The sequence below is a fragment of the Bos indicus genome, chromosome 3 (assembly GCF_029378745.1).
Source record: "Bos indicus isolate NIAB-ARS_2022 breed Sahiwal x Tharparkar chromosome 3, NIAB-ARS_B.indTharparkar_mat_pri_1.0, whole genome shotgun sequence".
Taxonomy (NCBI): domain Eukaryota; kingdom Metazoa; phylum Chordata; class Mammalia; order Artiodactyla; family Bovidae; genus Bos; species Bos indicus.
Window position 1 is genome coordinate 46,440,338 of NC_091762.1, and position 25,842 is coordinate 46,466,179.

Sequence of the window (25,842 nt, forward strand, 5' to 3'; positions counted from 1 at the left end):
TGCATCTTTATGTAACTAGATACAGTGTTATATGTTAAGGAACAATGTAAAAGCTTAATGCTAAAAAGGTGAGGATTTTGCAACTAATTTAGCTTTTAAGCCCAGAGGGAAATCATGTGAGTTAAATAATACAAATTGTTGTAGTTTATGACAAATTTCCTAGTCCTAGAAAGTTTAATTTCCGCATTTGACATGGAGCCTTATACATAGTAGGTAGTCAGTTCTTTTTTTTTTTCTCCCCCAAGTCATAGAATTATCTGAATTAAACTCTGAGGCCAGAGATGCTTAATTTGGACAGGCAGAAATTTCTGCTTATTCAAATGAACGTAGTTTGCTATTTTCAGATTAGCATTCAGGGAGAATTTTAAAGTACCTTGTAAATATTTAATTAACATTCAGGATAGATTTGTGACTGGGAAGAAACCATTCTTTTGTAGCAGCAGGAGAAGGTGGCCTAGTCAAATGTTGTTCAAGTATACTCTCTACTCCACTCACAGCAGATTATCCAGAAGATCATTCAGTGTGGTAACAGAACAAGCCTCAGAATTACCGGTAGAGGGAAAACATCATTATGTTACATCATAATTTTTATAAGTCATGTGATTAGGCAGCAGTCTGTGTGTCATGATAGGTAACTTGGTTAAAACAAGGAACACTCTTAAAAGGATATCTGGAGCAAAGTCCGAGGGAGTTGAGTTTCTCTCTTTACATCTTTCCCAAATATCTTTTAGTTACATGGATTAAAACAGCTATGGAAAATTTGAATCTGTTGACTAAGTTTTAAAAGAAAGATGTATTTTCATATGTATTTCTTCCCACAAATATGACAATTATTTTGAAAATGTCACCCAGCTTTATTTTTTAGAGTGGACTTTTGCTCTGTGAACACCTCAAAACTTACCCAGCTGTTGAATGTCTTAGGTGGATCCTCCCCAGAGTTATTTAGCTGGATAAAACAGCCTTTGGCTGAATGAGGATGCAAGTGCTAACATTTTTCAGTCAGTTATCATTAAGATTTCTAAAACTCATGGAAAACGTATGTTCCAAAAACTATCATGTCTTAGACTGAAGGAAACTTAGAAGCATTTCCATTTCTTTTATTAGTTAAAATCTCTAAAACTATAACCAATTCTACTAGCCAGCTTTGGAATTTTTCTTTTGAATTATATTCTCTTGTACATTGTCTAATTGAAAAATAAAGCTAATTTAATTAGTTTGCTCCAACATAATTTAAATGATTTCTGTGCCTTGGGACGCATGCATGTTCAATATTTTAGATATCGGGAAGGAAGAATATTAGCACACTGGAAAAAAAACCTGACTATACCTCTGAATTTTTAGAGTGGGCACGAAGACATCTGGGGCTTATTCATTTTCTCCTTTACTTCGTATTTCCTTTTCTCTGCCTCCTGTTCCATTGCTTCTTCCTCCCTCCCTAAGGTTTATAGTCTTAAACACTCACAAGTTGGTGGGATGGGGAATTTGTACCCAGTGTTGGGAGACTGAGGAGCCATTCCAATTTGTCTTCCTCATCATAGTATGATCTGCATCCTGTTTGCTAAAAGCTCCCTTTGTGCCAAGTAAAGAGCTATGTGTATCGCCAGAGCCTGAGAAACATTTGCTTCATCAGTGACTCAAACTGACATTAGTCCCATGGCTAGAATATTTTTCCATTAGAAACAGTCTCTTGTACTGTCACCGTTTCTGGTGTTTCTAGAAATCATAATGATTTTAGCTCCATAAGATGTGTATAAGCAGAGTATAGTAATACAGTACATTTTCCTCTCTAAACATTTTTTTTCTTCTTTATCTCAAATATTTTCTTGCAAATCAACTAAGTGAAATACACTGCTTTTATACCTGAGTTTAATTAGCTGTATATATTTAAACATATACATGTAAATTTAAACTCTTTATATATGTTTCCATAGTGACTAAAAGTTGTGAAATATAGGAATAGAAAAGGCTATAACCTTTATGACATAGAGACATCATATATATTTATGGAATTTATAGAAATAAATAAAATCTCAAGCTGACCTGGGAATTTGAATTGTGTATCCCCTGCATGGTGAAACTTCATATAAAATCTTAAACACTTAGCAGGACACTTGCTAAGTGTTTAAAGGCAATCTCATTCTTTATTCTTTCCATCAACCATCTTTGTCACCTTGATCAAGCCACTTACTCTCCTGAAGCATCAGTTTCCATCTCTATAATATGGCATTTGAATTAGATGGTCTCTAAATCCCCTTCCAGCTGTAATATTCTTTAAATGCTAACATTATAGGCAGCAAGCTAATATGTCATTTTTAAACTATTCATAAAGACCATTGGTAAAATAAGAACAACTAAAGAAATAAAAATTGCATATTACGTTATTCTTTTTAAAAGCATTAACATTTACCTGGCTTGCATGAAAGTCAATGTTTTATTTATTTAATTTCTTTTTTCTTTTTTACACAAATCAATTCTGCTCACTCTTTGGTATATTTTATTTATTTGATGAATATCTAATTAGCAGTTGTTTAAAAAACCTTGGTTTAATAGACATTTTGTACTTTACATAGTTAAAATAGAACCCTTGTGCTTTTAGTATGTCAGCCTGCTCTTCTATCACATTTTTTCCACTTTAGTTAGTGGTTTCACCCAATAAACTTGATACTCAAGCAAAGGTAAAAAGACCTTCTAGTTTGGGTGGCATATAGTCCAAAGAGTCAGAGTTATATTACAACATGAATTTTTTTTCCCATCTTTTCTTCAGTTCATTGCAATCCTCTGAAGTAGGATGAGTTTCCATTCCATTTAACAAATTAAAAAAGAAGAAACAAAAAAACCTGACCTTCCATGTTTCCCAGGTCACAAATCTGTCAGTGGCTACCAGGCCTGAGCTTTAGTTAGCATGCAAGCCTGAATATAGGGAAGGCACAGAGAACAGTTCCCAAGAAATCAGTATTCGAATGTTAATATAAATATTATCATTATTAACTTAAAATTAAGAGCAGGATTAAGCTCTAAAATCCCAAACAAACCTGAACATTCTATGTAAGTGTTCTGTCTCTCGGGAATGAGGGAGCTGTGATGTCTTGACAATAAAATTTAAAGTCGTCTACATGCAATCTATGTAAACTTTCTGTGACAACATATTACTTTATAAAGGTACTTGAACTGTAATAAATTCTATAAAGTGAAGATGAAATGACACCTCTTTGAAGTCTTCTTTTCTAAAATGCTAAGTGTCCATAGGACATTAAGTAAATAATTCTTCTTCTGTCCTTTTAGAATTATGCTGAATATTTTTACTTCAACTTCATAGAACCTCCTAACCTAGATTCACACAGGAGCTGAAAAGGCCTTGAATAGCTTTCTATTGTTATTGTGTTTGTTTTAAATTATTACCAACATTTTAAAAACAGGTGGCTGACAAAAAAAAAAAAATCTACTTCTTTCATCTCTTGAAATAAAGAAGGTATGGCCACACTTGACCTATAACTAGAACTTCGTTAGGCTCCTTTAACCCTCTATGAGGTACACATAAACAGCAGCAGACATTTGACCAAGGATAAGTGTTCACTCAATATGGATTTTATCAGTATGTACCTCTCTGATTCAACCTTAAAATATTGAAACCAAGCCTTCCCAGGATTTTGCTAATTTTCTGGGTTCTTGACATTGAAGATTCTCTAGATTGCCTTCTTCAGCCAGCAGTACTTTTAATTCTTAGACCCTCCATCAGCTACCAAAAGAAAAATAGTAGGGAGTAGAGTGTGGCGTATGGGATAAGTTGCCTTGTCTTCCTACCTTCCTATTTTATCTTCCACATAGCAAAAAAGAAGAGCAGGAGGCAACATGTTCCACAGGACTTTGTAATACTAGTTACATAACTCCTTAAGATGATTTTTTGTGCTTGCCATCAGAAAGCATGTATTTTTAAAGCTTTTTCTTATTTTTCATACCAGCTGTTTTCTTCTTTGCCTTGAGTCAATGATGTGGCACAGACTCTCAGAATTGAAAGGAACCTTGAAGATTTCCCAGTTCAACCTCCTTATTTAGAGGACAGGAATTTGGGACTGGGAAGTGATCTAAATAGCCTTAGTCTGAGCTAACCAACTAGCAGAGCCCAGCGCCTGTAATGCCCTTGTCATTGACCCCCGTCTAGTGTTCTGACCAGTATTTTCTACTATGTCATCTGGATGTACTCAGATCTCCAGTCAACTGAATGAGTCAGTCAGTTGCCCTGGAAACTTCCTACTCTGTACCTTTTTAAATACTATTATTCTCTCCACCTGGAATTCATATCTTTTCAACTGAAATTATTCAAATAAAATTCACCTGTCTAATTCTATGGTGGATGACCTCTAATTCATTAATTGGGTATATATTATCAATTAAATTGTCCATGATAAAGAAAAAATAATATGTTATAAATGAACAGGTTAAAGATAGAAACTAGATACATACTCTCATTTCAATCTCACTGTCAATGAGTTTGGATTTCTTTACCTGAAAATTCTAAGAAGTTACGAAGATGTTGTTTATCTGGCCCTTGGAGGATTCTCATTGTTGAATGTTTGCAAGCCATGATTTGGCCTTCATCATAGGTGTGATTGCTAAATAGTGCACAACTAGTTCAATAACAATTCCTTTGAATGGAAAATTCCATGATAGTATATAACTGGAGGGAAAACTGCTCTAACTTTACAGACAGAGCAGAATCCTGAATACAGATGGTGCACCGTCTCATCACTTGCTATGTCTTGCTTTCTCACAACCCCATCCATTTGTTTACATATATTCTCTACATAGAATTTGTAAACACTGGAATATTCAACTCAATCTTAACAGTTACCATCAGGAAATACATATACAGTCTTGCTTTTATGATGATTTATCTAGGCAAAACAAACAGATTTAAAATTGCTAAATCTTATATGTTCAGTGATCTTAAATGTACTGATTTATATTAATATCATCTAGAGCAAGATTTTGATATTTCCCTCATGATCTGTTCTGTGTCCAAATTTAATTTGCATAAACTCTGTATTTTTCTTTTTAAAAAAGAAAAAAAAAAAAGATTTGTTTCTGTTACAACATGCCAACATTTTTCATAAAACACAGATTATTGCTCTTTCCCTTGCCAGAGAGCAGATGTCTGTCACCAGGAAGAGAATCCAAAACTGAGTATGAGGACCGCATTGCCCCAGATGTGCTATCCTTTCCCTTGGGAAATAAAACCTTTTCCAGCAGCTGGGCTAACAGACCTTCTATCTCATTTGCCGTACAAGGTCTAGGGAACAATGACCAAAGCTCTGCCTCCATCTGGTTCCCACGGCATGTCTGTGGAGAGGACAGTATAAAGATACTACTTTTAAAGCCAAAATAGCTGACTAGTCATGGCACTTCCTATATACCCCAGAGAGTGAAATGAAGGCACTTGGGAATATGAGAAATCTTAACGGAGAAACAGACATAGAAGCTCCAGCAATGGTAAAAATACAGCAAACTGAAGCCACAGTGCTGTCTCTGGTATGTCTTGGGGGATCTAAGGTGAGGATCACTGCTGAGTTAAATTTCCTTTTTGATACTTGTTAGATGTGTGCACATGAGGCCTCCAGTATTTCAGGTTCTTGATTCCTCTCACCCTTTCTGACTCTAGCTCCTCTAAGAAACATGGGTGGCAAAGTGCTGCTTTGTTCCTGAACATGATGTGTAATTTTGCTTTAATCAGCATGGATGAATGTAAGTTTAGGCTGGAAATTGTACCTGAGGTCTGTGAGCTGATTGGTTAAATATGGGCCCAACTAGGTTTGCCTCTGTGGATTGATCCCTGAGACATCATAGGTTTGGAAATCACTGCACTATAAAATAACCTCATTCCTGGAAGAAAGACAAGAAATGGCTGCATGATATAAGTTCCTGCCAAAAGCGACTAAAATCCAATATTACCCAAATACATTTTACTTAGCCTGCCTTCTTTTATTTTCCTTTTGGTGATACAATTTTGGAAGTGCTTTAAAATAGATTATCAACTTGTTTATGAGAAAAAGTATCTCTGATTAAAAAGAAATATTTGCTTTACACTATATTATGTTGCCTAACTTTGTATTTGATTTTAATTCTCAGCCATTTGCATAGACATGGGTGCTTGGATAAGTAGATAACTATAGGAGATCTGTAAGAGGCATTTCTACAACTGCCAATATTTTGCCTTAAGCTGGTTCTCTATGAGTTTTTCAATTTTAGTTATTAATGCTGGCTAATGATATAAAAATGATTGCTTTCTATTAAAAATTATAAATGTTTAGGAGAAAGCAACATCCTTAAATCTAATCTAACTAACTGAGATGTTAGTTCTAGATCAGGAAATATCATTGTTGCTATCTATAATAACAATCATGTATATGTCATTTATAAAATAATTATGTTGTACAAATAGGTGGACCACTTGGTGAATAGTTGCAGGAAGAACATTGAAATATGTGGTTTTAAACTTAACATGGTTTTTATTATACTTATCATGCTGAAATAAAGCAGCAATAGCATTTCTAAGTTTTTTTATGAATCACTTTCAGATGGTCACATCACAGTAAATTTGAGAGTTTTCTATATGTCTGTTGACTTGGGCACAAAGATGAACTAAAAATATCTTTGACCTATAGAGAGGGATGTGAGAGTAAGGTGAGGGAGAGACTGTGAATTTAGTCTGTGATGTCATACAATTTGTAAAGCATATGTCGTTGAAGAGTAAATAGGTATCAGCAGTGTGAAATGGAAACAAAGTTGGGAACCGTAATTATTAAAATAGAAATATTGGCAAAGAAATGGAGAGTCTAGTCATAGGATCCAACTGCTGCTGCTAAGTCGCTTCAGTCGTGTCCGACTCTGTGAAACCCCATAGATGGCAGCCCACCAGGCTCCGCTGTCCCTGGGATTCTCCAGGCAAGAATACTGGAGTGGGTTGCCATTTCCTTCTCCAATGCATGAAAGTGAGAAGTGAAAGTGAGGTCGCTCAGTCATGTCCGACTCTTAGTGACCCCATGGACTTCAGCCTACCAGGCTCCTCCATTTGGAAGAACTAGCAAACAGGGCTTGAATTTGATGTTAAAATGGACGAAAGACCCAAGAATAAAGGATGCTGAATTTGGGGTTAAAAAGCAAGATTGGACAGAAATCTAATAAGAACTCAGGAACTAAGAGACTCAGAGGCAGCAGAGTTCAAGATAAGGTAAGAGAGAGAATAATAAATAAGGGGAATCAAGGGAAGGTATAAGAGGCACCACTTCTAAGAAGACTGTAAAATTAAGGCAACTTCTACTTCAGAGACAGTTTTTACACATTTATCACTGGGGTAGAAGTAATCTTTAAAGTACAATCAGTTTAAGTCTTCCAGCTGGGAATAGAGGAGCAACATTAGGAAGGTGGTATATCGGTTTGTCTGACTAGAGGTGGAAATATTGCCCTCTCCCCACAAAAGTAAGTCAAAGAAAATAGATTTAACAAACTCATAGCATTTACAGCCTAGGAGTACTGATTCAAAATTGAAACTTTTATGGCTTTTGTTACCATCATTTGGCAGCTACTTTCCCAGAGAACTGTTAGGCTCCCCCACCCTCAAACACATGAGGTGGTTCTTGTTGGGAATCACGGATGTTACACAAACATGAAGTCTGTTTTGTTGTCAATTACGTTGCAGAAATCTTAATGACACTCATGTTTGGAGCTAATGATGGTTTTGTTCTATCATCAAAAAAATCAATTTATCAAGTAACAATGTGATTAATTAATATATACTCTGAAAAAAAAGTTTTGTTTAAAGGGATATCAACTTTAAGATTACTGTCAATTTTAACCACTTTTAGATGCCTTGAATATCTTTAGTTCTTTTCTTAAAATATTTGCTATTTTACTTTTTCTAGAGTTAATGGTTTGAGTGTTTATTCTTCTCTATCTGTTGTTCCTGGGTGTATACAGCTTTAAAAGTCTTGATAGATCAAGTTGCAAATCTGGTTACATTTCCTGGATGTTAACCACTCATCAAAAAGGAACATGCAGATGTTTTTGTCTTTTTTGTAAAATTTCTAGTCCTCTATCAGCTGTAATTTCTGTTACCAGTTTTCAATTGCCAAGATTTTTCTCTTCTTGAATATACCAGAAATTGTATGACAACACCATAGTATGCATTCCATTCCTGTCTTTCCTATAGTTATGCTTCAGTGTATGCAGGAGCAGTGAGTTCTCTTCAGTTCTAGTGTCTGTTCTCTATTCCTCTTTCCTTGTTCACTGTTGATTCTTCTATATCCTACACCTGTCTCAAACTTTTAGAGAATAGCCTTTTTATTTAGGAGAAATAGATTTTAGACAGCCTATTTGGCACTCCCTGAATCACCAAATAGTTCTCTACTTTCATTCATTCAATAAATTTTTAGAGTATCTACCATGTCCAAGGGCTTCCTAGGTGGTGCAGTGGTAAAGAATTTGTCTGCCAATGCAGGAGGCACAAAAGACGTGGGTTCCATCCCTGGGTTGGGAATATCTCCTGAAGTAGGGAATGGCCACCTGCTCCAGTATTCTTGCCAGAAAATTCCATGGACAGAGGGTCCTGGCAGGTTACAGTCCATGGGGTTGGGGAAAGTCAGACACGACTGAGCATAGCACAATGTACCAAGAATTGTGTGAAATGCTGAGAATACAGTGATAAAAATAGACATGTTATCTGTCCTCAAGTAGCTTTCCATTTAGTAAAGTAGAGATATATTGGATAAATAACCTCACAAATAATAAGTGGTGAGTTGAATGGTGATAGTGGTGGATATGATAAGACTATATTTTCATTTTGAGAGAACAGAATAGAGGAGCATGAGAATAGACTTGAGAAGACAGGCTAAAATCTCCTACAATAAATAGTTCAAGTAAGAAATATCAGTGCTTTGTATCTTAGATTAGGAAAATGATGGTAGAGATAGACAAATGCATATGCCAAAGATAAGGATCACACTGAGCAGCATCTGAAGATAAGTTGTATGGAGGTTCTAAGGAAGAAACAAGTGGAAAGATAGTTCTTAGCTTTCTAGCTTTTGCCAAAATTCTGGTGTTGTAAACTAAGACAGGTATATTCCCTATGTAATTGATGATACAAGGTTAAAGTTGACTTCGTGATTGGATCCAGGAAAACAGATATTTTCAGCATTCTCACTCTTTATGCCTCTCTCTCCTTTGCTCCATGATGTAGTGAATGATGCATTCTTATACAGAACAGATAAACATTCTTTATTCATCTGATGACCTCGCCTCAGACAAATAAATGGTTTATAATCCCACCCCTGTATTCTTGCCTGGAGAATCCCATGGACAGAGGAGCCTGGTGGGCTACAATCCATGGGGTCACAAAGAGTCTGACATGACTGAAGCAACTTAACACTGCACACAAGCACACACAATTCTAGCTCTCAGGAGATCTTTACCTTTCCAGTCCTGGTCCGTCCACTCATATCTGTGATTCTGATATTTTCTCCATTTCTTATTATTAAACTCTTATTAAAAGTTTTCCTCCAAAGGGAGCCATGCTTATTTTAAACAATTAAAAACTTAAACATGTATAAAATGCATTAGATATTTATTCTCTCAATAGAAATGATAGACATGGTAAAGTGAAGTGTACACTTTTCCTAATGGTAAATAAGGAATTACATTTTTGAGGTGGCTATAAAGTTACCATGATATATATAGATATATAGATATATGTGTGTGTGTGCATGCTCAGTCATGTCTGACTTTTTGCAACACTATGGATTGTAGCCTGCCAGGTTACTCTGTCCATAGAATTTTCCAGGAAAGAATACTGGAGTAGATTACTATTTCGTATTCCAGGGGATCCTCCTGACCCAGGGTTCAAGCCCACCTATCCTGCATTGGTAGGCAAATTCTTTACCACTAATATGTATGTATGTATGTATTATGTATGTGTGTGTGTGTATGTATAACAAGATAATCAATTCATAAAGAGTTTTTTTAATGAACATTAGAAATTGAGTTTATTTTACTTAGTGCCAATATTATTCTAGGCAATGTGCTAGGTCTTTCTATGCATGGAATTGCATCCACTCTTCAATCAGCTTTGAGGGGGAAGATAAACATCTACATTACAGACAAAGGAACTATGGCTAGAGTGGCTTACTCTACATTGAACACCCAGGTTTAATGTCATTCTGACACATTATAGGTTCAGTAAATATTTTGGACAGGTTAATAAAGATATGAATGAATGAGTGAATGAATGAGTAATTTGATGAATTAAGCCTTCATGCAAAATGGATTTTTGTGCTATTCAGATTGAGAAGGTCTGGAGCAGAGTGATTTATGAATATGACTCAGTAAAGCAGTTCTTGATTTTTTGTAACTTAAGAATTTACATTTTAGGTCATTTTACTTGCCTGTAAAACCAATCACAGTTCCTCATTCTGAGATTTTGTTGTCTTTGCACCACAAATGTTTTAGGTTTCATGTGCCTGATTTCTTCAGTTCAGTTCAGTACAGTTCACTCACTCAGTTGTGTCCGACTCTTTGCAACCCCATGAACCGCAGCACCGCAGGCCTCCTTGTCCATCACCAACTGCCGGACTTTACCCAAACTCATGTCCATTGAGTCAGTGATGCCATCCAACCATCTCATCCTCTGTCGTCCCCTTCTCCTCCTGCCCTCCACCTTTCCCAGCATCAGGGTCTTTTAAATGAGTCAGCTCTTCGTATCAGGTGACCAAAGTATTGGAGTTTCAGCTTTAGCATCAGTCCTTCCAATGAACACCCAGGACTGATCTCCTTTAGGATGGACTGGTTGGATCTCCTTGCAGTCCAAGGGACTCTCAGGAGTCTTCTCCAACACCACAGCTCCAAAGCATCAATTCTTCTGTGCTCAGCTTTCTTTATAGTCCAACTCTCACATCCATACACAACTACTGGAAAAACCATAGCCTTGACTAGATGGACCTCTATTGATAAAGTAATGTCTCTGCTTTTTAATATGCTGTCTAGGTTGGTCATAACTTTCCTTCCAAGGAGTAAGTGTCTTTTAATTTCATGGCTGCAGTTACCATCTGTAGTGATTTTGGAGCCCCCCAAAATAAAGTCAGCCACTCTTTCCCCATCTATTTGCCATGAAGTGATGGGGCCAGATGCCATGATTTCTTCAATATGTCTCAAATCCATTCTAAACATGTTTGTCTAGAAGTACATACTACGCACATATACATATTATTCCTAATTCCCTGTGCCCTGGGCAGGAATCTACCTCCTATTTAAAATATTGCATTTTTGGAGCTCACTAATCATTTTGTAAGAATAAGCCTTTCCACATGTTACTGTAGGTGTTTGGAAGATGAAAAATGTCAAAATGTCTGACTATGACTTCCTTTTGCACATTTGCTACCCTGTATAAACAAGGTATGTACCCAGGAATGAGAGAAGGGAAAAAAAAGTATACCACATCAGCTTGGCCTCCAGTGGAATTAAGAAGATTATTATCTCCTGTCTCCATGCCCATCACCTAATGACAGAAAGTTCTGGATTACATATGCTTCCTGAATGTCTCCCACGTTATTTGAGAATAAGTAAAAATCACTGATTGGGCTTCCCTGGTGGCTCAGACCGTAAAGAATCTGCCTGCAATGCAGGGGACCTGGGTTTCATCCCTGGGTCAGGAAGATCCCATGGAGAAGGGAATGGCAACCCACTTCAGTATTCTTGCCTGGAGAATCCCATGGACCGAGCAGCCCAGTGGGCTATAGTCTGTGGGATAAAAAAGAGTCAGACAACTGAGCAACTGCACTTTCACTTTCACACAATCAATGAAACCTGCCTTGCTGTTTGCCAGGTTCTGATTCAAGGTCTAACTCAGGCAATCCACACGGCAACTCTATGGTGTATGGACTATTATTAATTCCTGTTTTACAAAGGGGAGAACTCAGTGTAAGTAATGTGGCAGGGCCACACAGCACATAAAGGGTAGCATCAGGATTGAAATCCTGGGCATCTAATTCATGAACCTCTGCTCCCAACTTCGGGCACGAATGCCTTTCAAAAAAGAATTTGAAAGAAGTAATCCCTGGCTTTACTGACCATAGAAATGAATACCTATCTTACTGATGTATCTGTCTTTGAAGACAGTGCTATTTGTGAAAGTAATGAAAGCTCTTCTATATAAATACTACTGAAAAGGCTGTGTTCCTGAAAATGAATGGTAAAAATGATTTTAATGATGTTTATTTTTATGTCCTATTTATTTTTCCTGTATCCAAATTCATTATAAAGAGGAACCCTAACAGGGTTAGGTTCTTTGTTAAATCTCCAGACGTGATTAAAATATAATGCAGTATTACAGTCATGAATGCTAATTTTCAAGGACTGTTTTTCTTCTAAAAATCTGTTTTTTCATCGTTCCAATTTTTACATCATCCCTCCCCTATAGGAAGCAGTGTGTGGTACCAGGCATTCAGAAACTGTCCCTGATAGATGGCGATTATCCAGGAGACGCTGGAGAGGGGTGAAACACTCCCCACCACAGAGGTGCCCCCAGAGTTAATTCACCCTTCTTTCACATGGTGGAGAGCACTAAATATGCATAACACCATCCTGCCTGTATGTGGTTCTGTCCTCGCCGGCCATTCCGCAGCCCTACCCTCTACAAAGGGTAGATCATTAAGCCATCCAACGGTGGGGAGTATTTTCATATAGCTGTTGCCCTTTATAGCAGCCTGGCAGCGAGTGACCATAATAAATTATGCACTGTTCTGTGAGGCTGTGACACAATGCACTGGCAGAACAGCAGGGGTGTTAGAAAATCCATTATTTGAAATTTTTGTTTCTTTTTCTTACTAGATTCCATGCTGCTCTATTCCTGTCATCTTGTTCCTTTCTTTCGTATCTATTGTTTTGAGGGTTTTGTGTCTGACAGTTCTTTTCTACTGCTGGTTTTGTCCTTTTTGTTACCTTGTTTCTGCCTTAGCGGGCTCCCCCACCCCCTTTTCTTGGTCTTGTGTGTTGTGAGCCCCGCTCTTTTCTGTCACGCAGTCGTTCTCCTTACTTTTCTTTTTCTTTCTGCCTTATTGTCTCATAAAATGCAAAAACAAATTCTCTTTTTTGTTGGCATTCTTTTGCGTGATGTTATGTGGTTGTCATTTTCCCTTCAGGATAGGTGTACTTTACTGTATGTAATATTCATTTTGGTTCCAAGAATCCCACACATATGGCCAGAGGAGTGCCAAGGTTGGTGACAGTAAAAAAGCAATCGAAGCAATCAGTAGAATAGTTCTCTGAGAACAGTGAAGACCTATTTCTTCCCTGGAGATCAATTCACAAAGAATCTCTATGTTTTTGTTCCTAATTTCAGATTATTCAGTGTTTTCATCTTTCTCCAAGAATAGGTCTATTATTCCAAAGTGGCAGTCATTTTGACACTATTCCTGGCAAATCTACTGATTTGCTTTTCCTTCATCCTTTTTCCACTGATGAACACAGCCTGAAATGATTGTTTGGTAGTTGAAACACCCATTGGTTTAATGAATTCGTAGTTATTAACTGAGCAACTATTACATGGCAGGAGTGAGGATGGTGTTGAAGATACTGGACGCTACCAGCTTTCTTCTGCATTTTGCATTCTTTAATTTAGTTATGTCCCGTATTCCCAATTTCTTTCCTCTTTCAGTGGTCACATATTGCTATTTGTCATTCTACCTTCTCCATTTTCTGTTCCTTGATCATTTTGGATCTAGCACTTCTGTTTTTATTTAGACTTATTTACAAAGAACTTCTGATTTTCTTACTAAATTGGATTAGGAGGCTCAAATTTCCTTGGCAGTGAGCACTCAGGAATATACCAGATTCTCCAATCTCAGTTTTGAGTTGCATTTAAAGACAAATATAAACAATACCCTCACCTCTGCTGTGATCATGATTTTCTTAATATTTGCTATAGCTGAATTTAATGTATTAATATGTATATTTATTAAATAGTAATGAATTAAATCAAAATCTACAATTAAACTTTTCCTGGTTTCTTTTAAAAGTTTTCCCTCTGTTTTCACTTACTTATTTTTTTGTAAACGATCTTCTAAATTTGGTTTCTCCTAAATCACCTTTGATTTTATGTTTCTATCCCTATTATGTTTTTATATTTCCATTATCTATTTATTTCATTGTATTCCAGGGTCATTGCTATTTTTGAATTGTACTTCTTATTTAAAATAAGAATTGTAAAAGTAGCTCAAAAATAAGTATATTGCTTTTTGCCACTTAAATTATTTTTTTCTATCTCTATATTCATTTCCCTTATATTTTAATCTCCCTACTCTTCCTCATGTCTCCAAATTTATATTTCCTTTATTCTATTTTCTTTTTCTTTTTGTGCTACTCAGAATTCTGTCCCTTAACTTTTCTGTATAATTCATTTCAAGAAACACTGGTCCTATTAATATCATTTTACAAATTCCATTGGAACAACTTATCTTATTTTTACTAATTGGGTTTTCAGTGTAAACTCTCAAACTTGTAATATAGTGTAGCACATAGTCCACGGGTCTGAAAAAGTAGGACACAACTTAGCGACTGAACAACAATGTACCCACAAAAACAAGTCAGTTGTCCTGTCAGCTTCCAGATGCATTAAAATGCTCATGTTATTTTCTCACGTATTTCACCCTTACATTTTTAATATTGTCCTTCTAAGTTGGGAGAAGAGGAGGGAGGAACATATATAAAGAGCTATGAAGATGTTGTGAAAGTGAAAATGAGATAATAGACCGAAAGTAAATAAGGAAATATAGTAACTAGGACACTTGCATCCTTAACAGATGCCACGGGAAAATATTTTTGGTGACAAAATAGAAGAGAACTTCAGGAAACCTCCCACAGATTTGTTCCTAAAAAGCGGGGCTTTTATAACTGATTCATCAAACAAAACTGACTTTTTTATTCGGTGAACCCATTTCACCCTCTAGAGTTTTAGTGATCTCATTGCTAAATGGTTCTGCCTTGGCTGGGCATTGCTTCTGTTTTCTGTGCCTGTAGCATGATTCCCCAGTTTTTAAAAATTGACAGTATCAATCTGTTTTGAATCTCCTATTACATTTATACCAACCAGATTCCACTCATGATATAAACAGTTGACTAAATGCTAACATTTTTAAAATCAGTATATAAAACAAACAAAAAAAATTGTCATATTTTCTCCTTATTTTGTGACTTATAACATCACTAATAATTGAAGCTTAGTTCTTCCTGTGCCTTTATTGACTGGTGCCAGTCTTACTACAAAGCTTGTAGTCTTAAAAAAAAATCATCAAAAATAAGCTATTATTTTATCAGTTAGTTTATTTTGCTGACTCCTGAACCCAAACTTTCAGATCACCTTTGAATTTGTCAGGTGGAATAGTTGCCTACAAAAATTATCTACTTATATGTAGATGAGTAAATATAAAATTGGCATGGGCAACCCACATTCTGGTATAAGTTGTGAACATAAAAATAGAGAAAGTTGGTAAATATAGAGGGCTATAGTATTATTTTTTAAATAATTTTATAAATATTATACAGTGGTACGTTTCATATTAGTAAGCTGTTTAAGTAACATATTTTGGGCTAAATCTTTATTTGAATATTTAATTTCTTCCTTCTCACCACCAATGCCCCAGTCAGTATTATAACAAAGTTTAATTTCCTTAGTTAAAAAGGAAGTTTCAATTTCCTTAGGACTTCCTTTCTTTTTCAGTCACCTTTTCCTGTCATTCTTACCTTCCTCTCCAGCTCTCAAGAGGGGCAGTCCCAGGTCTGAGATTACTTTTATGTCACAAGAATTTAAAAAAAAAGGTCTCATGATTTGTTGTTGTGGCTGAGTTGCTAAATTGCGTCTGATTCTTCCTGACCCTGTAGACTGCAGGATGCCAGGCCTCCTTGTTCCTCACTATCTCCCAGAGTTTGCCCAAGTTCATTTACTTTCTACTTCTTTAATTACATTTTTCTTCTTTTTTTTGATTACTTAGCATTTTTCTTGTTTGAATGTGTCTCATGGTTTCTTATTTTCATAGAATCATCACTTTTTTTTTTTTGGCTGCAGCACGTAGCATATAAAATCTTAGTTCCCTGACCAGGACTGAACCTATACCCCCTGTATTGGAAGTGCAGTCTGAGCCACTGCACTCTCAGGGAAATCCAAATCATCACCATTTTTTTATAAGAATTTATAGTTTGCTATACATTGGTAGTAACAAATAGATCTTGTTTTTTAATGAGATTTCGTTATGTACCAAGACATGTATTAACATTTTACATAGATTATGTTATTTAATTTTCAAACAGCCCTCTGAGCTATCATTACCATGTTCCTGATTTTTGCAGATAAAGAAACAGAAGCATAGAAAGGTTAAACAAAATGTGCAAAATCCAGCAGCTAAGAACTAGCCAAGCTAGGCCTCAGAGTCATAGTGTCTGTCTGCAGGCCTGCCCGTTTTACCACTACTCCATAGCTCCTGTTTTTAAATGATGCCCGTTGTATTCATTTATTTTTAATCCTGATGTAAAAATAAGTGATTTCCTCACTGTATCCTTCTTCATCATTAAATCTGATGAGAGCAGCATGTGTGTGTGCTAAGTCGCTTCAGTAGTGTCTGACTCTTTGTGACTCTATGGACTGTTGCCTGCCAGGCTCCTTTGTCCATGGGATTCTCCAGAAAAGAATACTGGGGTGGGTTGCCATGCCCTCTCCAGGGGATCTTCCCAACCCAGGGATCAAACCTACATCTCCTGCAGCTCCTGCATTGAAGGTGGATCTTTACTGCTTAGCCACGGGGGAAGACCCTGATGAGAGCAGAATTGTATCTGTATGGGAGGTATGAATCCTGTGGTGCTGACATCTTGATCCATACGCTCCTTGGCGTATTCTCCTGGCTGCCTTCTGCCCATCAGCCAGATGAGATTAGTTTATGCATGAAAATGACTCTTATCCTACCTCCATTACTAAAGGAAATATTACTTTACTTTAGTAAAGAGTAGATCTATATCACATTCCTTTTTATATCCTCTACCTTGTCTTGTACCTTAATAGTTTCCAGATAAAGGGTCAAAATTATAGAACCTACTGTCCAGTACTCATCGTATAACTGATCCATCTTTTCACATACAGGGGAAAAGGAGGCAAGGCATCATCCTTCATTCAGTATAGGCCAGATAGAGACATTTCAGAGTCTTTCCCAAGTGGTCTATTTGCTAGAAAGTAATTCAGTTTTACACATTTTTATTTTCTTCATTTATTGGAATTGGGCACAAAAGAGGAAACGGGATAACTCGGCTAAGCAGTTAACTTTATAGGATCCAAGAACCTCGTACACTTGAAAAGGCATTGTAGATTTTTAATAAATACTCCCAAAGAGCTTATGTTTTTATTTCGAGTTACAATTTGACAACATTTAATCCCTTGTTATTGCTTTGTCAGACTTTTAATTGAATTATTCAAAACATGAAACAAAAGGAAAGAATTGCAGATAGCACAGTAATATTAGCAGAATTACCAGAGTGCTGAGAATTATTAAAGAGGACATTATGTTTGTTAATCGGGCATTTAATTTTACTTCTGTTTGTTGATGGGAAACAACCTCTTGGAAAGGATTTTTTCAAAAACCTTAATTGTGACAATGCCATCCTAACATCCATGAATATACTGTGCAACCAAAGCTGTTTGAAACCTAATTAGTCAAAAAGACTCCTAATTTCCATTTTAACTATAGAATTGCTAACCAACATTACATTCAGATTGGTCTTCAGCACATAGGAAAAAAGCAGACCTTCCAAAAGTGGCTTTTAAAAAATGGGAAGTGTTTGGAGGAAAGATTTTAAAATATAATAGATCATAGCAAAAAAAGGAACACCCTCTCAACTCATTTTATGAGACAGGCATAACCTCGATATTAAAAGGCCAGTGTGAGGAATTACAGGCTAATCTTATTCATGAGCACTGATACAAAGCACCAAACAAAATATTAACGTGTTGAATCCCACTAGGCCTAAGAAAGGTGAACATGGAATGACACTTGGGGCTTATCTCAATGAAGCAAGTTTATAACCAGAAGTATATAAATTAATATAAATTATCATATAAACAGTTAAAAGGGAAGGAATTCACATGATCATCTCAATAGCTACAGAAAAAATATGTGATAAAACTCAAATCTACTTATAATTTTAAAACCATCCTAGACAACTATGAACAGGAATGAATTTCCTTAAAAGTAATCAAACATGTTTGCAGAATAATTGCAATATATATCAAACTTAATGGTAAGCATTTCTTTCAGGTCATTGTGAAACAAAGATGGCTGCTGGTTAAAATACCTGTTCTACATTGTACTAGATATAAAATGTCAATTCAGTGAGAAAAATAATTTTAAGTAAACTAAAATATCAGTTCATTTCAGTCGGTCAGTTGTGGCTGACTCTTTAGGACCCCATGGACAACAACACCCAAGAACTCCCTGTCCATCACCAACTCCCGGAGTTCACCCAAACTCATGTCCACTGAGTCAGTGATGCCATCCAACCATCTCATCCTCTGTCGTCCCCTTCTCCTCCTGCCCTCCATCGTTCCCAGCATCACAGTCTTTTCAAATGAGTCAGCTCTTCGCATGAGGTGGCCAATTGGAGTTTCAGCTTCAGCATCAGTCCTTCCAATGAACACCCAGGACTGATCTCCTTTAGGATGGACTGGTTGGATCTCCTTGCAGTCCAAGGGACTCTCAAGAGTCTTCTCCAACACAACAGCTCAAAAGCATCAATTCTTCGGTGCTCAGTTTTCTTTATAGTCCAACTCTCACATCCATACATGACCACTGGGAAAACCATAGCCTTGACCAGATGGACTTTGTTGGCAAAGTAATGTCTCTGCTTTTTAATATGCTGTCTAGATTGGTCATAACTTTCCTTCCAAGGAGTAAGCGTCTTTTAATTTCATGGCTACAGTCAACAACTGCAGTGATTTTGGAGCCCCCCAAAAATAAAGTCTGCCACTATTTCCACTGTTTCCCCATCTATATGCCATGAAGTGATGGGGCCAGATGCCATGATCTTCATTTTCTGAATGTTGAGCTTTAAGCCAGCTTTTTCACTCTCCTCTTTCACTTTCATCAAGAGACTCTTTAGTTCTTCTTTACTTTCTGCCATAAGGGTGGTGTCATCTGCATATCTGAGGTTATTGATATTTCTCCAAGGAATCTTGATTCCAGCTTGTTCTTCATCCAGCGCAGCATTTGTCATGATGTACTCTGCATATAAGTTAAATAAGCAGGGTGACATTATACAGCCTTGACATACTCCTTTCCCGATTTGGAACCAGTCTGTTGTTCCATGTCCAGTTCTAACTGTTGCTTCCTGACCTGCATACAGATTTCTCAAGAGGCAAGTCAGGTGGTCTGGTATTCCCATCTCTTTCAGAATTTTTCACAGTTTATTGTGATCCAAGTCAAAGGCTTTGGCATGGTCAATAAAGCAAAAATAGATGTTTTTCTGGAACTCTCTTGCTTTTTCCATGATCCAGTGGATGTTGACAATTTGATCTCTGATTCCTCTGCCTTTTCTAAAACAAGCTTGAACATCTGGAAGTTCACAGTTCACGTATGAGCATTACTTTACTAGCATGTGAGATGAGTGCAATTGTGCAGTAGTTTGAGCATTTTTTGGCATTGCCTTTCTTTGGGATTGGAATGAAAACTGACCTTTTCCAGTTCTGTGGCCACAGCTGAGTTTCCCAAATTTGCTGGCATATTGAGTGCAGCACTTTCACAGCATTATCTTTTAGGATTTGAAATAGCCCAACTGGAATTCCATCACCTCCTCTAGCTTTATTTGTAGTGAAACTGCCTAAGGCCCACTTGACTTGGGACCCCAGGATGTCTGGCTCTAGGTGAGTTAACACACCATCATGATTATCTGGGTTGTGAAGATCTTTTTTGTACAGTTCTGTGTATTCTTGCCACCTCTTAATATCTTCTGCTTCTGTCAGGTCCATACCATTTCTGTCCTTTACTGAGCCCATCTTTGCATGAAATGTTCCCTTGGTATCTCTAATTTTCTTGAAGATATATCTGGTCTTTCCCATTCTATTATTTTCCTATATTTCTTTGGACAGATCACTGAGGAAGACTTTCTTATCTCCTTACTATTCTTAGGAACTCTGCATTCAAATAGGTATATCTTTCATTTTCTCCTTTACTTTTCGCTTCTCTTCTTTTCATAGCTATTTGTAAGGCCTCCTCTTAAAGCCATTTTGCTTTTTTGCATTTCTTTTTCTTGGGGATGATCTTGCTCCCTGTCTCCTGTACAATGTCATGAACCTCTGTCCACAGTTCATCAGGCACTCTGTCTATCAGATCTAATCCCTTAAATCTGTCACTTCCACTGTATAATCATAAGGGATTTGATTTAGGTCATACCTGAATGGTCTAGTGCTTTTCCCAACTTTCTTCAATTCAAAGCTTGAATTTGGCAATGAGGAGTTCATGATCTGAGCCACAGTCAGCTCCTGGTCTTGTTTTTGCTGACTGTATAGAGCTTCTCCATCTTTGACTGCAAAGAACATAATCAATCTGATTTTGGTGTTGACCATCTGGTGATGTCCATGTGTAGAGTCTTCTCTTGTGTTGTTGGAAGAGGGTGTTTGCTATGACCAGTGTGTTCCTTGGCAAAACTCTATTAGCCTTTGCCCTGCTTCATTCTGTATTCCATTCTGTATTCTGAATTTGCCTGTTTGTATTCCAGTTCCCTATAAAGCAAAGAACATCTTTTTTGGGTGTTAGTTCTAGAAGGTCTTGTAGGTCTTCATAGAACCTTCAACTTAAGCTTCTTCAGTGTTACTGGTTGGGGCATAGACTTGGATTACCATGATATTGAATGGTTTGCCTTGGAAATGAACAGAGATCATTCTGTCGTTTTTGAGATTGCATCCAAGTACTGCATTTCGGACTCTTTTGTTGACTATGATGGCTATTCCATTTCTTCTAAGGGATTTTTGCCCACAGTAGTAGATATAATGGTCATCTGAATTAAATTCACCCATTCCAGTCCATTGTAGTTCGCTGATTCCTAGACTGTCTATGTTCACTCTTGCCATATCCTGTTTGACCACTTCCAATTTGCCTTGATTCATGGACCTAACATTCCAGTTTCTATGCAGTATTGCTCTTTACAGCATCAGACCTTGCTTCTGTCATCAGTCACATCCACATCTGGGTGTTGTTTTTGCTTGGCTCCATCCCTTCATTCTTTCTGGAGTTATTTTTCCACAGATCTCCAGTAGCATGTTGGGCACCTAACCACCTAGGGAGTTCATCTTTCAGTGTCCTATCTTTTTGCCTTTTCATACTGTTCTTGGGGTTCTCAAGGCAAGAATACTGAAGTGGTTTGCCATTCCCTTCTCCAGTGGACCATATTTTGTCAGAACTCTCCACCATGACCCGTCTGTATTGGGTGGCCCTACAGGGCATGGCTTAGTTTTATTGAGTCAGACAAGGCCATGGTCCATGTGATCAGATTAGCTAGTTTTCTGTGATTGTGGTTTCAGTCTGTCTGGCCTCTGATGCCCTTTCTCAGTACCTACTCTCTTAGTGGGGTTTCTCTTACCTTGGATGTGGGATATCTCTTCACGGCTGCTCCAGCAAACCACAGCTGCTGCTCCTGACCTTGGACATAGGGTATCTCCTCTAGGCCACTGCTCCTGACCTTGGAAGTGGGGTATCTCTTCTCGGCCTACCAGAACTGCGCAGCCGCCACTGACCACTCCAGTGCCATGCAGCTGGATTGGTTAGTTTTCTGTGACTGTGGTTTTCAGTTTGTCTGCCCTCTGATGGTGAAGGATAGAAGTCTTATGGAAGCTCCCTGACCCACTGAAGCTTTGTGACCCATGGACTGCAGCATGCCAAGCTTCCCTGTCCATCACCAAATCCCAGAGCTTGCTCAAACTCAGGTCCATTGAGTCAGTGATGCCATCAAACCATCTCATCCTCTGTTGTCCCCTTCTCCTCCTGCCTTCAGTCTTTCCCAGCATCAGGGTCTTTTCCAGTGAGTCACTCATTGCGTCAGGTAGCCAAAGTTTTTTAGTTTTAGCTTCAGCATCAGTCTGTTCAATAAATATTCAGGACTGATTTCCTTTAGGATGGACTGGTTGTATCTCCTTGCAATCCAAGGGAGTCTCAAGAGTCTTCTCCAACACTGCAGTTAAAAAGCATCAATTCTTGTTCAGCCATCATCTTTCTTTATAGTCCAACTCTTACACCCATACATGACTACTGGAAAAAAAAACAAAGCTTTTTGACTAGATGAACCTTTGTTGGCAAAGTAATGTCTCTGCTTTTTAGTATGCTGTCTAAGTTTGTTATAGCTTTTCTTTCAAGGAGCAATCATCTTTTATTTTATGGCTGGTATCACCATCTGCAGTGATTTTGGAGCCCAAGAAAATAAAGTCTCTCACTGTTTCCATTTTCTCCCCATCTATTTGCCATGAAGTGATGGGACCAGATACCATTATCTTCGGTTTTTGAATGTTGAGTTTTAAGCCAACCATTTCACTTTCCTCTTTCACTTTCATCAAGAGGCTGTTTAGCTCCTCTTCATTTTCTCCCATAAGGGTGGTGTCATCTGCGTATCTGAGGTTATTGATATTTTGCTGACAATGTTGATTCCAGCCTGGAATTTGGCATGATGTACTCTGCATATAAGTTAAATAAGCAGGGTGACAATATACAGCCTTGATGTACTCCTTTCCTAAGTTGGAACCAGTCTGTTTTTCCATGTCTGGTTCCAACTGTTAGATTTCTCAGGAGGCAGGTCAGCTAGTCTGGTATTCACATGAGATTTCTTAGGAGGCAGGTAAGGTAGTCTGGTATTCCCATCTCTTTAGGAATTTTTAAGAATTTTAAGAAACTAAAATGTAAAAATGTTTAAATATAAGAATTTAAAAATTTATTTTTTTTTTTTGCCATTTAATCTCATTGACAAAGCTTAGTTGTCAATTTTATTTATTTTTAATTTTATTTTATTTTTAAACTTTACATAATTGTATTAGTTTTGCCAAATATCAAAATGAATCCGCCACAGATATACATGTGTTCCCCATCCTGAACCCTCCTCCCTCCTCCCTCCCCATACCATCCCTCTGGGTCGTCCCAGTGCACTAGCCCCAAGCATCCAGTATCGTGCATCGAACCTGGACTGGCAACTCGTTTCTTACATGATATTTTACATGTTTCAACGTCATTCTCCCAAATCTTCCCACCCTCTCCCTCTCCCACAGAGTCCATAAGACTGATCTATACATCAGTGTCTCTTTTGCTGTCTCGTACACAGGGTTATTGTTACCATCTTTCTAAATTCCATATATATGCGTTAGTATACTGTATTGGTGTTTTTCCTTCTGGCTTACTTCACTCTGTATCATAGGCTCCAGTTTCATCCACCTCATTAGAACTGATTCAAATGTATTCTTTTTAATGGCTGAGTAATACTCCATTGTGTATATGTACCACTGCTTTCTTATCCATTCATCTGCTGATGGGCATCTAGGTTGCTTCCATATCCTGGCTATTATAAACAGTGCTGCGATGAACATTGGGGTACATGTGTCTCTTTCCCTTCTGGTTTCCTCAGTGTGTATGCCCAGCAGTGGGATTGCTGGATCATAAGGCAGTTCTATTTCCAGTTTTTTTAAGGAATCTCCACACTGTTCTCCATAGTGGCTGTACTAGTTTGCATTCCCACCAACAGTGTAAGAGGGTTCCTTTTTCTCCACACCCTCTCCAGCATTTATTGCTTGTAGACTTTTGGATCGCAGCCATTCTGACTGGTGTGAAATGGTACCTTATAGTGGTTTTGCTTTGCATTTCTCTGATAATGAGTGATGTTGAGCATCTACATGAAAAGAATTTAAAAACTTATTAATATTTTTACTCTGATCAATGAAACTATATTAATCCACTGCAAATTATTAGAAATAAAAGGATTTTATAAAGTTTCTAGGGAAAAAATTCTATATACAAATATCAATTTGTCTTTATACACTAGCTACACAATGTTAGGAATGTATTTTTTTAAACTATACAGTATTATAGTTTTAAAATTATAAATAAATAGATTTAATCTAACAAAAGATGTATACAATCATTTTGTAGAAAATTTAAAACTTTTGATTGAAAACATTTTAAAAAGATGTAAAAAAAAGAAAATTATCATCTTCTTCCCTCTGGCTTCCCTGCAAACCCGAGTTTGATCCTTGAGTGAGGAAGTTCCCCTAGAGAAGGAAATGGCTACCCACTCCACTATTCTCACCTGGAGAATTCCATGGACAAAGGACCCAGGTGGCTCCGGTCCATGGGGTTGCAAAGAGTTGGACATGACTGAGCAACTAACACTTTGACTTTCACATAAATATTTTCACTTTTTTTCCAGATTGGTTTCAATGTTTATTGAACATCCAGTCAAAATCCCAGCAAAATTATTTTATTGATATTGACCAACTGAATCTAAAGTTTATTTGGATGACAAAAAATAAATAAACCCACAAAAATAGCCAAGACTTTCAGTAATAACTGTAGAGATTCATATAACATTTATTCACTTTTAAACATTGTTCTAAGAACTTAATATATATTGAGTGGGCCTTAACCACTATCAACAATTGTTATAAAGCGATAGCTCTTAAGATAGTGACTTTGGTACTGGCTTAGATAGGTGAAAAAAGTTACAGAATAGAAAATTCATGTAAAAAAAAAAAAAAACCCAAATCATGTGGAAACTTGATTTAAGTGTGCTATAATTGCAAAGCAATGTGAAAATATCGAATGAATAACTAAATGGTACTGAGACAATTGTTAGTTGTTGCTGTTGTTATCCAGTTGCTCAGTCGTGTCCAACTCTTTTCACCCCAATCGACTGCAGCAGGCCAGGCTTCCCTGTTCCTCACCATCTCTTGGAGCTTGCTTAAACTCATGTCCATTGAGTCAGTGATGCCAATCAACCATCTCATCAAAAATATTCTTTTGTATTTATTCTGTTTAAATAATGAAGAAAGTCTCTATTTAAAATCCCTGCAATGTGTTGGGTGGAAATTGTCTTGAGAAAAATAATTCAAAAACACCAAACCAAGTGCAAATAATTTCATTGGTGCTTTTGTACTTCCATTAGGCAGACTGAACAGATACTAAGATCCTAGGACTAGATTGCTGCATTCATTTCCTCTTCTATTAAATGGATTAATAATAGTACTCATTCTATGGAATTTCAGTGAAGATTATAATACATGTAAATATTTAGAAGAACAGAGCCTGTTTGCATATGTAATTGCAGTTGAGGTTCCTGTCAATGTTCTTCCTGCAGTTTTCCACTTATCAACAAAAAGGCATGTTCTTGTATCTCCACAGTCATCATGATCCAGTATAAGATATGAAATCTATGAGAGGAAGCTGATTGAGCAGCTCTGCTTTGATTCAACATTTATTTTGAGTTGTGGATGAATAGTAAAAGTATAGAAAAATGCCAAGACTATGTTGCTGAGTGAATTGGAGAGGTGATAAAACAGAACAAATACAATTATTTTATCTCATCATTGATGCTACTAACAAGACATAAGCCAAAAAAAAAATTTTTATCTTTGTGTGGGTAGAAATATGGACAGTTTTAATCTTGTTTTGCCTATATGAATTTTCTAAAGTGAACATGCATTATCCATATAAGTCGGAGGAAAAAAAGACATAGAAGAAAAGATTTCTAGCCAATTAATAAGAAAAAGACAAACGACCCTATAAAGAATGGGTAGTGAAT

At 37.0% G+C, this 25,842-nt stretch overlaps 1 protein-coding gene across 2 annotated transcripts in view; it reads left to right on the top strand.

Annotated features, from left to right (window-relative positions):
- The window catches only part of DPYD (dihydropyrimidine dehydrogenase), a 922,996-nt gene that overhangs the window by 608,568 nt on the left and 288,586 nt on the right, over nt 1–25,842 (top strand). The gene's annotated exons all lie outside the window — the stretch shown is intronic.